General features: G+C 41.6%; 1 protein-coding gene across 3 annotated transcripts in view; it reads left to right on the forward strand.

Moving 5' to 3' along the window:
* The window catches only part of SYTL2 (synaptotagmin like 2), a 56,828-nt gene that overhangs the window by 16,039 nt on the left and 28,761 nt on the right, over positions 1–12,028 (forward strand). The window lies entirely within an intron of this gene.

Below are 12,028 nucleotides of genomic sequence, written 5' to 3' on the forward strand. Positions count from 1 at the left end.
CCTCTGGCTTGTTATGCATCTGGCTTGGTTTCCTCAGAAGAGGATTCAGTTTGCAAGTATCAAAACCTCTGCAAATTGAATGTGTTATAAGAGATGGGGATTTGATTCAAAAGGAGCACAGAGCCTCAAACAGACAAATTAAGTCTTGGCTGCAGTCAGCAATGTCTGGTGAGTTTACACCTCAAACATGGAGCATCAGAGCTGCAGGCCAGAGGTGGTACCACCACTGTTCTCCATTGCCAAGAGAAGTCCTTGCAATCTGTGGCTAAAGTGGAAAATTGCTCCCTATTTTCTTTTGTGGAGTCACAGAAGGAGCAATGTGTTGCTATGCTACTCTGAAGTGTTCTGTGTGCTGGGAGCTTTTCCTAGAGCTACTGCTGTGGTTGTCTGCCATGAATGGAAATGCATACATGGAAAGCAGCATTGCCCAGATGACTTTGAGAGAGCCATCTACACAGGCCTAAATAGCAGTCAAATAGTGGTTTCAGCTAATACAGATAGCTACCAGCTCAAGAATGAGGATTTTAGTAGTCAGGATTTTTTTTTTCAGGATGAAGGAAGGTATCCATTACAGGGTACACAAAATGACAAGTGACTGAATAACAGAAAATGGACACTTTGATGCTGAAAGGTCAGTGCTGTAACACCAATAGATGGTTACAGGTCTCTGCTAAGGCAGGATTTTCTTTCATTGATTCAGTAATCTTCTCTAGGATTCTTTCTCATTGTGATGTTCCTCATGAGGTCATGTGTTTCCTACTTAAATGTTTTAAAAGTATTCCAACCATGGCTTAGGGACATGGTTTAGTGGTGGACTTGGCATTGTGCTAGGTTAACAGTCGGACTTGATGATCTTAAAAGGTCTTTTCCAACCAAAATGATTCTAGGAATCTAATCTATGATGCATCTGTGATGCTTCTCCTCTGCTGATAAATATTTTTTGACAAATGTCCTCTGTGTAGACATATCCTACCCTGCAAATGGAACAGCAGCCTTGAGGTCATTGGCCAGCATGTTGTTGAGCTGTTTCTCTTGCTCCTTTCAGTGTAAGAGCAATAAAAACCAAACCAGTAGCTTCTCCTGGTTAAAAAGGCTTCTCCTCTCAAGGCATTTGCTTCACTGAAGACTGAAGGTAAAATCTTTACAGGCAATGATGTTCCCATTTTTTTTTCCCCCACTGTCAGAATGCAGGAGGAGATGTTTTCACCCCATAGTTTTGTCTCCTGCTTCAGAAAAGCAGAAAACTTTTGTAACAGAGTGGGCATTGTCTTTTCTTTACTGTAGGTAGAAAATTACTGGCTTTAGCTTGGAATGGTACATCAGTGCCAGGTCTGAAAGTACTCAGGGAAAGTAATTGTAGATGTTAGTTTGAAAACAGTATCTGGGGAAAGGAACCCTTCCTGGAACAGAAAATAAAAAATCCACTCTCAGTAGTGGTCTGAAAGGGCTGCCAACAAGTATTTTTGTCTCTGTAACTTCACTTTTGCCATTTGTAATTACAGTTCAAGCGGGTGTGGTGGAAAATGCAAGGGACTACAGGTTGTAGCAGCCTGTCATCAGCATGTTTGTTACTACAATAAAATGTTCTTCTGGCTTCTGGGTATTATAATTTCTGAGAAGCTGGAAGCTTACATATGAAACTGATTTTTCTGCATAGATATAGCACATGGACCTTGCTTTTTATATATTACATAGTAAAACACTACCTGAATTCTATCTCCAGCCAAGGAGATACGGTATTTCAGTTTGAATTCTACAGCCTTGCACACCTGGAAGATTCCAAGAGCTGGGATCGAATGTCATCATACAAACATCACATCCTGACAAAGTGGTGTTTGTATGTGTATATAATGGAAGTCTTTCAACATGATCTTTTTCCCTCTAGAAGAACTTCTGAGGTTTGAAGGGTGTTCTAATAATCTGTGCCATGTTCCTGGAGCATGGACAAACTGGTAACATGACAAAATCTTCTTTGAGCAACTTATTAGTGGAATTGTACAAATTACCTGATGCAGTCCCTTTTGTAATGGCTCCTAATATTGCTTATCGGAGTAAAACTGTGCTGATTGGACTGGCCAGTGCAGGCAGCCTGCTTTAATTCTTGGTTTGTCAGGTACTATAATAAGTGTTTGTCTTGTCCCACAGCTGCTCTTGTGTTGGTCTGAATCAGGCTGATAGTTTTATGAACAGCATCATTCTGGGAACAGCATGCCTGCTTCCTCTTTGACCTCTGCTGAATTCTGTCCCACAGGGAGGAGATACTGATGTTTTCTTCTCATTGGCAAAAGGGTGATGAAGAAATCTCAGAGGACAAGAGGATGTGATGCAAGGAAATCCAAAGATATAGCATCCCTTCTTCTTCCTAGTGCAAGAAGTGCCTTTCTTTGCTTCATTGCCCAGGAGCTGCTGCCAGCCCCTGAATCACAGTGTTGCTAGTAAGGGTCATGAAAAAAAGGAATAGGATGGAAAAGCTGAGTGACAGCTTGTTGAGACTAGAAGCTGTTTTTCAGCATAGGGCTGATATTTTGTTTGGGTTTTTTTGTTTGTTTTGCTTTTGTCCTCAGTCCTGTCCAGGAATCTCTGATATACCCTGCTCCAGCTGGGTTTTGAGTATTGCACAAATGAGTGGGCTAAGCGCATGACTGAGTCTCCTGGCAGTAGCTTTAGTGTAGCTCCTAGCTCTTTCTGCAGCTGGGTAGCTCAGAGTTAACACAGTTTCGGGCCCTTTCTGGAGTCAGTAATATGGAACAGAAATACATCTGTCTGAAGATCTCTGTTGTGGTTAGGTGACTCTTCTGTGGTGAAGTGGCTGGCCCCTGGCACCAGCATGTCTGAGGAAGAAAGCTGGTGTGGTTGCCTTTGTGACAGGGTTCCCTGCCGTGGCCCTCGGCCCTTCCCAGGGCCCACTGTCTCAGGCAGGGCTTGGGATTGTTTGCTCCTTGTGTAAACTGAAGAGGAGTGATAGGGAAATTATGATGTGGAATTGTTTGTGTGGTGGGTGGTGACCACCATATGCCAAACCCCTTTAATACATACATTGGTGTGGCATTGCAACAAAAAAAGAGCTTTGGGTTCTGCTGGGTGCTGCCTACACTTAACATATCTCACAACGTTGAATGGGAATGCATGGCTGTGGAAACCCTAGTGTAAACATGGGTTTTTTTTTTTCTTCTGCTCAGCTTTAACAGATAACCTCTTTAGTTACTTTTCAAGGCAGTTCTAATATTGTAGACTGTCAGAAGAAAAGCTTTTTTTTTTGTGGTGCTTTTTGTTTCCTAGGATGGAATTTATTTAAGGTATTGGAGTGAGCTGAACATTGGCACTGGGGGCCTGGGCTTACCATTGTAGTATGAAAATGGCGTTTGATGACTGCCACCAGAATGCACTCTTTAAATCTTCATAAAATACTCTTCTGTTAGATGTAACAGTTTTGAGGGTGCTCTTGGTGGTTTTGAACATGGGTACCAGTTCAAGTTTAAAGGGCTGATCGGAGATAGAACAGTTTAGAGGTTCTGTCTTGGAGGTGGTAGCACTGACGGTTGGACTTGATGATCTTGAAGATCTTTTCCAACCAGAATGATTCTGTGATTCTATGAAAGCTAACCTGCTCATTTCTGAAAAGAATCACCATTTTTCCTACTCTGCCTCCAGGGTATTTCTTCCAAATGTTCTGGAAACTTTCAATGTATGTACTTAATATCCACCCAAATGATTGTGGCAACTTGATAGTGTCTGCACAGTTAAGTAACTAGGTGCCAACTAAAACTTCCTAATTTGAAGTATCACTCTTTCTCATTGCCTTGCTATACCTGGGGGCTCCTTTTAATGCTGAATCTCTACAAAGATGTTCATTTTACCTGTCCTCCACCCCTTTTTTCTTACAAACCCCTTAATATATATTATTTGCACTACTTCATGATAAAAGTTTGAGCATCTGTAAATATGCTGTAAATATGTAGCCTGTGGAAGAGGTGTGGCTTACAGGCAAGGCAACAGCCCAGTACATTTGTGTGTGTTCTGCAGTCTGTCCTGACCAGTAAATGGAATGGCACTTTGTGTCTAATTGAGGTCTCTTAGGCTGGCCATCACCTCTTCTGATCCACACTGAATTTTTTTGAAAGCTTGCTTGGGCTCTGGATTGAGGCTGCCACAGATAATAATGACTTCCTCTAAATTTAGAGCTAAGGATATATTAGCATCTTGTTAGAGCATCCCCTCTAGCTACAGGATTCTGAGGTTCTTCTCTGGGTACTGATGTTATCCTTAAGCCTTAGTGGATTCATTAGTCTAGTAATAAGCAGGTGCAACTAATAAGAAAATAAAGTCTATAATTCTTGTGGAGCTGATTTGGTAAAGATAATTTAAAAAACCCAAAAAACCAGACACGCTTTGCAGCATATTTAATTATTGTATTTTTAGGCCATACATTTGGGTCAACAAGGAGCTTGCTTACAATGTGAGCAAAGCTTTTTAATCTGAAATTAATTCTACCCTTGGTGATAAAAAGTCTCCATAGGTTCATATATTGTAAGAGACTAAGAACTGGGTGACTTCAACTCTTTTGCTGAAAATTCAAACCGAGAGATCAGAGAATCATAGAAAGGTTTGGGTTGGAAGGGACCTTAAAGATCATCTAGATCCAACCCCACTGTGTGAACAGGGACACCTCCCACTAGATCAGGTTCCTTAGAGCCTCATCCATCCTGGCCTTGAATATTGCCAGGGGTGGGGTTTCCGTGACCTTCATGGGCAACTTGTTCCAGTGCCTTACCACCCTCATAGTAAAGAATTTCCTCCTAGTATCTAAGTTAAAACTCCCCTCTTCAATTTTTAAATGATTGCCTCTTGTCCTCTCACTACATGCCCATCCAAAAAGTCCTGCTCTAGCTTTCTTGTAGGCCCCCTTCAGGTATTGGAAAACTGCTGTAAGGTCACCTCGGAGCCTTCTTCTCTCCAGGCTGAACAACCCCAACTTCCTCAGCCTGTCTTCAGAGGGGAGGTGCTCCAGCCCTCTGGTCATTTTTGTCACCCTTCTCTGGACTCACTCAAAGAACTCTGTCCTTCTTACGTTGGGGGCTCCAGAAGCAGACACAGCACTCCAGGTGGGGTCTTACGAGAGCAGAGTAGAGGGGGAGAATCACCTCCCTCCACCAAACTGCTTTTGATGCAGCCCAGGATACAGTTGCTTTCTGAGATGTGAGCACACATTGCCACCTCATGTTGAGCTTCTCATCCACCATCACCCCCAAGTCCTTTTCCACAGGGCTTCCCTCAATCCTTACTCCTCTCAACCTGTACTCATGCGTGGGATTGCCTTGACCCAGGTGCAGAACCTTGCACTTGGCCTTGCTGAACTTCATGCAGTTAGCATGGGCCCACTTCTTGAGCCTGTTAAGGTCCCTCTGGAAGGCATCCCTTCCCTGCAGCATGTTGACTTCACCACACACTTTGGCGTAATCAGCAAACTTGCTGAGGATGCACTTGATACCACTGTCCATGTCTGTGACAATGATGTTAAATAGCACTGGTCTGAGTACGGACCCTTGAGGAACACCACTTGTCACATGTCTCCATTTGGACATTGAGCATTGAGACACTCAGCCAGGTTCATCAGACCAAAGTTACAGTGACCTAACTTGGTCTCACCCCTTTACCTACAGCCTCTTCACCTCATGAAAAGCTACTAAGAAAAAACAGGCCTGTTTTCTTAATCTGGTGAGGTAACTAGAGTAAAGGAAGAGACTCTACTTACTGGTCTTGGTAAGAGATGTGGCATTGGATTATACTGGGAATTGATACGTTTTCTTCCCAGTATCCATCACTACCTTGTCTAAATGGATTATTTGACTGGATGATGCTTGTTTGCAACAGCTAGTGAAGCAGGGTGAATGGAGTTTATATGGTAAGAAGAATATGCTTAAGGAAAAAAGTGGATACTAGTAAGGCTTTTTAACCTCTAAACTGAGTACTCCTTTAGTAAATATAGTTTTCCCTGCAGTGCAAAAGCTGCCTTGTTAAGATCTCTCTATCATGTTTGTGCCTGGCACTGTATTGTAGTATTGAGTGCCAACCTGAAGCCTTTGTCTTCAGATTAGATTAGTCTTGATTTGTAGCTTGCCTGAAATTGTAAAATACAGCCTATTATTTAGCACAGTGTCAATTTATTGGAAATGCTCTTGCTGGTAGTGCAGAGAGATCTCAGATGTGGGCTCTTCTACTCACTCACAGTTGCTTGCATGTCATTTGATCAGGGCTGGTTTTATGCTTTATACAGCTACTCTGAAAGCCTATAAAGTACAGGGAACACCATGTTTCAGCAGAACCTGTGAGGAATGCATGTACTTTCTAGCAACCTGTCCTCTCCAATTTCAGGTCATCCTGTACACTGTCCAGCTGACTCTAATACTCAAGATGTATTGTCAGAGGATAGCTTTCCCTTCCTTGTGAAGGTTTTGCTGTTTGTTTGGGTTTTGTGTTTGTTTTTCTGGCAGTTTTACTTAGGAGGGGAGGCCATTGGGAACCTCTAAGCAAATCCTTTGAAACAAGGAGGCAAACTAAGCAGTGGAAGGCTGTTACAGAAAGAAAACAGGTGGAAGCTAATAGAAACTTTGAAGTCTGACAGACCTTGAAAGCCTGCCTCCTGTACTCTGTAACAGATTTCCTGAATGGAATAAAGTTAAGCTTTGATATAGTAAGAAATGCCTGAACAAATGTACATATTCTGTGTGTCTGCCTAGGGTGTATCTAATAAAATTATTCGTAACAGTCTACTTGGAATATGAAGCTTACTTCAAACCTGACAGGGCAACTACTAATAGGAGAGTAAGTATGACTGCTAACTGCAGGTGTCAGAGTAGAAAAGCATATAAAAATTTAGACTCCTTCTTCAGTGCAGAATATATGTGTTTTCAATAAAGTATGGGGACAACATGCCAGGGTGGTGCCTTGTGTGTGACCATCTTTTTGGAGAGCAATAGCAGTTAGTCTGATAAATGTGTTTCACAGACACTTGCTCAGTGCAGAAGTCAGGATCATAGTTGTGGTTCACATTCTGGTGGAGACCACATTTAAATGGGAAACAGCTGCCTGCTCTCAGTTCTTCCTCTCCAATATCACTTAACTTACCTCACACTGATGAGCCCTTAACTCATTCATTCTAATGCTCCAGGCCTAGACGTGTCTGTCTTCCCTTCTGAGTTCAGAATAAATTTCAGTTTGTCTTGTTAGTCATAAAGACTTGTGCTGCCTAAAGCTTAGTTAGTTCTCCAAGGATCCAAAGCCAAGATGCTAGCTGAGATTAATTCATCAGGGTATTGTTAATAGACCTAATACCCAGGCTTCTGAATAGGCATAAAATGGAAGAACGTGCATTACTACAAACAGAACTGGCTTCCTTTTTCTCGTGTCTCAACCTCTTTCTACCTACCCAAAACCTCACTATCCAAAGAGACCCTAAAGGCAAGGATTAAAGAGGTGTTGCTGATGAGGTATCGTGGTGACAAGGATGGGAAAAGGTTGCATAACCCCACTGGTTTACTTTATTGTTCCTACTATAGCCCTCAACCAGTTTAAAATTATATTGCTTTATTGCTTAAACAAATCATATAGTAACGGATTTTTAAAAAAATCTCATGTATGTAGCTATCATGCAAAAGGAATAATCCATGTTCTCAACCTGGGACTGCCTGTTATAAATGTTTTGGGTGTAGTTCTGTAACAAATACCAGAATAGACTGTTTTCCTACACCTTATCTAGGTATGTGCAGACTAGAGGCATGCTCATGCAAAGTGCAATGTTTAAACAATCGTTCCTTTTGCCTTATAAATCTTTTATGACTGTTTTACAATCTCTAATGCCTTGTCTAATATCCTTTTACTCTTGTTCCTGCTTGAGTGACAGTACAAAAAGTTCATGTTGTCTGTGTTCAGAAGGCAACCCAAAACCTAAATCCTTTGTCACCTTTTTGTTGGTTTGAGCTTTGTTATGCTTGCAGCAAATCCGATTGAGGATACATCCCTCAAATTTCTCTCTCCTTCCACCTTCTCCACTTGTTTGGTATTTCATTTGCAGGAGGGAGTTTTTGGAAGTGAATTTGTAGATGAGGTGGTGGTATCAGCATTTAAAAAGGTTTTATTTTGCCACCAGTCGCTGGGGTGCTTTTTCTGTATGTTCTGATAAGGGAGTGTGAGACACTAATGAATCTGTCTCTTTGAGCCAAACAGAGACCCTAATTTAACTGCTTCTTATTTGGTCCCAGGAAGTCCCAGAATGTGCTGGCTTCACACACTTTCCTGGCTGAAAAGCTCAGTTTAAGCTGTTGATTGAGGAATAAGGCAATAAAATAAGTTAGTCAGAAGTCAATTGTCACATCTTTCAAATTGGTTGGTAATGCAAACTATGAATAAGGGGAGAGGAATTAAGAGACACTGAGGAGGTGCAGCTGAACAGTTTTAGAATCAGGTATGTTTTGCTAGATGTTTCTGTTGAAAAGGTTATTTCAAAAAATAAAATAGAAGTCATTATCACTTCACCCTAATGTGCAGTGAGCTAATAAACTAGCTATAAAGCATAAGATAAACCATTCTGAGTTTGCTGATAGGAAGGTTGACAGGGCCTGATTATATCAGAGCAGATTTCCTGCCTTACAGTGGTGCCATGTGATCTAGCCCACTGTCAGATATTCTGGAGGCGAAGAGAAATAACCCCATTGCTACAAGTTTTTCTGTTTTCTTGCAGAGTGCTGGGCAGTTGCTTTGTATGCCCATTCTGTGTGATTCTGCATGTACTTCATGCCCTAGCAGAATGAAAAATTTGTCATCTTGCCATCAAAAATGTTTCACCTAGGCATTGTGGAAAAATCATACTAAGTAATGGAGGAACTCGGGCTTATTTTAAAAGAGGGTTTTAGAGTGAATTACTTTTAACTATGTTCCTTCATTTTCTTGAGTTTAATGTTCCTATGGAAGAAACAGGAACTAGCTTTATTATAACTTTAGGCTGTTTCACTCTGAAAACTGCAACATAGGCTAACTGACATTTTATTTGACTCCAGAACACATGCTTACATCATCTGGAAAGCCATTATTGCATCTTCTCCTAATTACAAACTTGGCATCTGAGCCTGCAATCTGAATCTTAATCAGGCCTACTGTTTCTTTGGTCACCAAGATGAAAATAATGTAATGATAACTTGGTTAGCCTTTCTGTTGACTGGAGAGCTGACATAGAATCAACTGTTGGCTTCTGATCCTGTTGTGGTGTGCTGGGAGGCATATGTAGCAGTGGAGAACCATGGCTGCACTCTGATTTCTTCACAATTCCTTTCAAGGTAAACCACAATTAAAATCTAATGCCTAGCAGTCAAACAGGCCCACGCAGCGCAAGCAGTTTGCTATTACTGGTAAGGTCAGCTCATAGAGCTTGAGAATTCAAGTAGCATTGAAAAAAATTCCCATAGCATCAGCAGCTGTTTTTGCAACAAGTTTATGATGTGCTGGTGAACTCAGGCTTTTTTTTTCCCTGCCAAGACTTAGAACTGATAGTCTTTCTGATAATGGAAATCTGCTTCTTTATTTGTGGTTGGGGAATGCCTGGGAATGGCTCTGATATTTGTGTTGCTCTTAGTTCCTCAAAAGGTGGGATATAAAGGCTAAATACTTATCTTGAAGAGTAAGCCAAGCTAACAAAGGTGCTATCAAGGTGGGAAGAGAAGGGAAAAGAAGTAGTTTGTAGGTCAGCTGCTGTGAGCTTCTGTCACTTCTTGCCATGCAAGCCCTATCAGCCAGACTGGTCATTTGTAAAGGAAGTACTGGGTAAATTGACAGCACGTTTATACCTTTGTTAACAAGCATAATTATCTCCCAAGGTTTAGGAAGCCTGTTGAGCTGTTGGAGTAAAAGTACACTTAACTTCCATAGGCAGCAAGCAGGGCTGGGACCAAGGTGCCTGACATTCTCTTTCAGGCAAAATGACAGCTGTATTGGTCATGGGTGACCATGACAAATCCATGTGTCTGTCCTGCTCATGTTATGTTAACTGGTCGTAGATCTGAGTCCACCAAGCAGGTGAGCAGGCTGACACAGCTGAGAGGTCTGGGATCCCGTTCATGTCCACAGGTCTGAGCTGACTTGCAAAGGTCTCCTACCACACCTTAGTTTCTGTGGCTGAGTATGAAGGGGAAAGGAGTGAGCAGTGTCTGGGTTGAAAGGGTTAAATCAAACAGGGTGAGGGCATTGAATATTTGTCCTGTGACTCAGGTTCTCTAACGGGGAAGATACTCCCTTGGCATGTGTTGCCATACTGCCCTGAAGCACTAGCTGGGGTCAGAGCTCTGCTGCCCTGCAGGCTGTACATACAGCTGAAAAGCCAGTCCCTCGCCCTAAGGAACATCTGTTCTGAGAAGGCAAATAACACAAGGGAAACAAGGTGAAAGGGAGGAACAATCATCTGTGTAAAAAGTTCTTGCGTGCCATATTTCCACTATTCCTGCTGGCTGTGTTCATAAACTGGCTGAGCAATGAGGAGCTGCCTCATACCTCAGAAATATATTTGCCTGTGGAGAGAAGAAAGCTACTGCTGAGTTCCTGCTCCATCTTAGAGGGCCTGCAGCATGTGGGAAGTGTGTATTTGGGCTCTTAGAGAAGCACAATTATAAGCAAGAGGGAGGGCCAAATTTGAAATGGTCCAGTAGTACTATGGACTGTTGAATCTTGGCATTAAAAATGCTAATAGTGACCTCAGCTTCTGGCAGCCTCAACTATATGTATACGATTTGAGACAAAGAAGTTATTTACACACCTAGTAGGGACTGACTGTTGACAGTACTTTCAAAAGGTATTAAAATTCAAATATAGCTTATGCATTCAAATAACTCTTTTCATTTCTGGCCATTCAAGGATGAAGCAGAAGTTGAGTGATAGGTGAGAATGACCTATCTTAGTGTGCAGGTTGGAACTGGCTCAGTGTCCTTTCTCTGCTGTGAATCCTTATCTGTACTTGACAGTCAAATCTGCAACCTATAATAAAAGGACTGTCATCATAGATACTTGATTGCACCTAGAAGTTCCTTCTCCTAAACTCAAGAGCAATATAAAACTGGGATGTACCTTATTGGCGGTGGATTAGATAATCTTTATAGGTCCCTTCCAACCTAAACTGTCCTATGACTGGCCATCAGGACTGTGGAAGATCCCACAGCAATGTGGACTGTGTTTAGCCTTAAAGTTTTTGAGTAACTTGCTTTGATTTGATTTCTCCCTTTTGCTCTCTTATTAGCTTGCTTGCTGAAGGAAAGGACATAAATAGAGAAGGCAGATTAAGCCTGACTTAACTTCTTTTTTATTAAGTACTCTCTAAATCTTTGTAGTGCAGGATGGTCTCCAGGCCATGTATAATATATATAATAATATATATGCCTAAAGTGTTATATGCCTAATGAGGAAAGAATACACAACCTCTCAAATTGCACACAGCAATTTTTTATTCTGTTGATGTATGTTTCATTAAAACAGGGTGACCCTGAGGCCTGAAATCAAATTATTAAAAATTTGCTACACAGTATTTAAAATGACTGCAGTTCTTCTAATGGATATGTGTAGATTGCTAAACTGCACAAGTTTATTTTGTTGTTTTTTCCATGTGATGCTCCCTTCCTTTAGAACTTGTTGTACTCCTGAAAGGATTTTTGTGTATCCTGGGGAAAAAATAGCACCATCTTTCCAGTGCACTTTTGGAATGTGTGTGTAAAAGAGGTGTCATATGAACAGCCTGAAAAGGTATCTTCTGGGCCCCAAAACAGCCATGGATTTAATTTTGGCACAGATTTCTTACGCTGCCCTGCTAGTTTATCTGTTTTAAGCTTGGAAAACTGGCCTTTGGAGGCAAGAAATCAAGTTCTACAGGTACTGGAGACTTCTCCAGGGCTAGATCTGCTTGAGAGTTTATCACAGCAAAGCATATTTTTTGTGAAGAAGTACTTCAACTGAATCTTTAATGGTTACAGGGCTGAGGCTTTTCTAGCTCATTGTC

Source organism: Apus apus, chromosome 1 (assembly GCF_020740795.1).
Source record: "Apus apus isolate bApuApu2 chromosome 1, bApuApu2.pri.cur, whole genome shotgun sequence".
In the NCBI taxonomy this organism is placed as follows: domain Eukaryota; kingdom Metazoa; phylum Chordata; class Aves; order Apodiformes; family Apodidae; genus Apus; species Apus apus.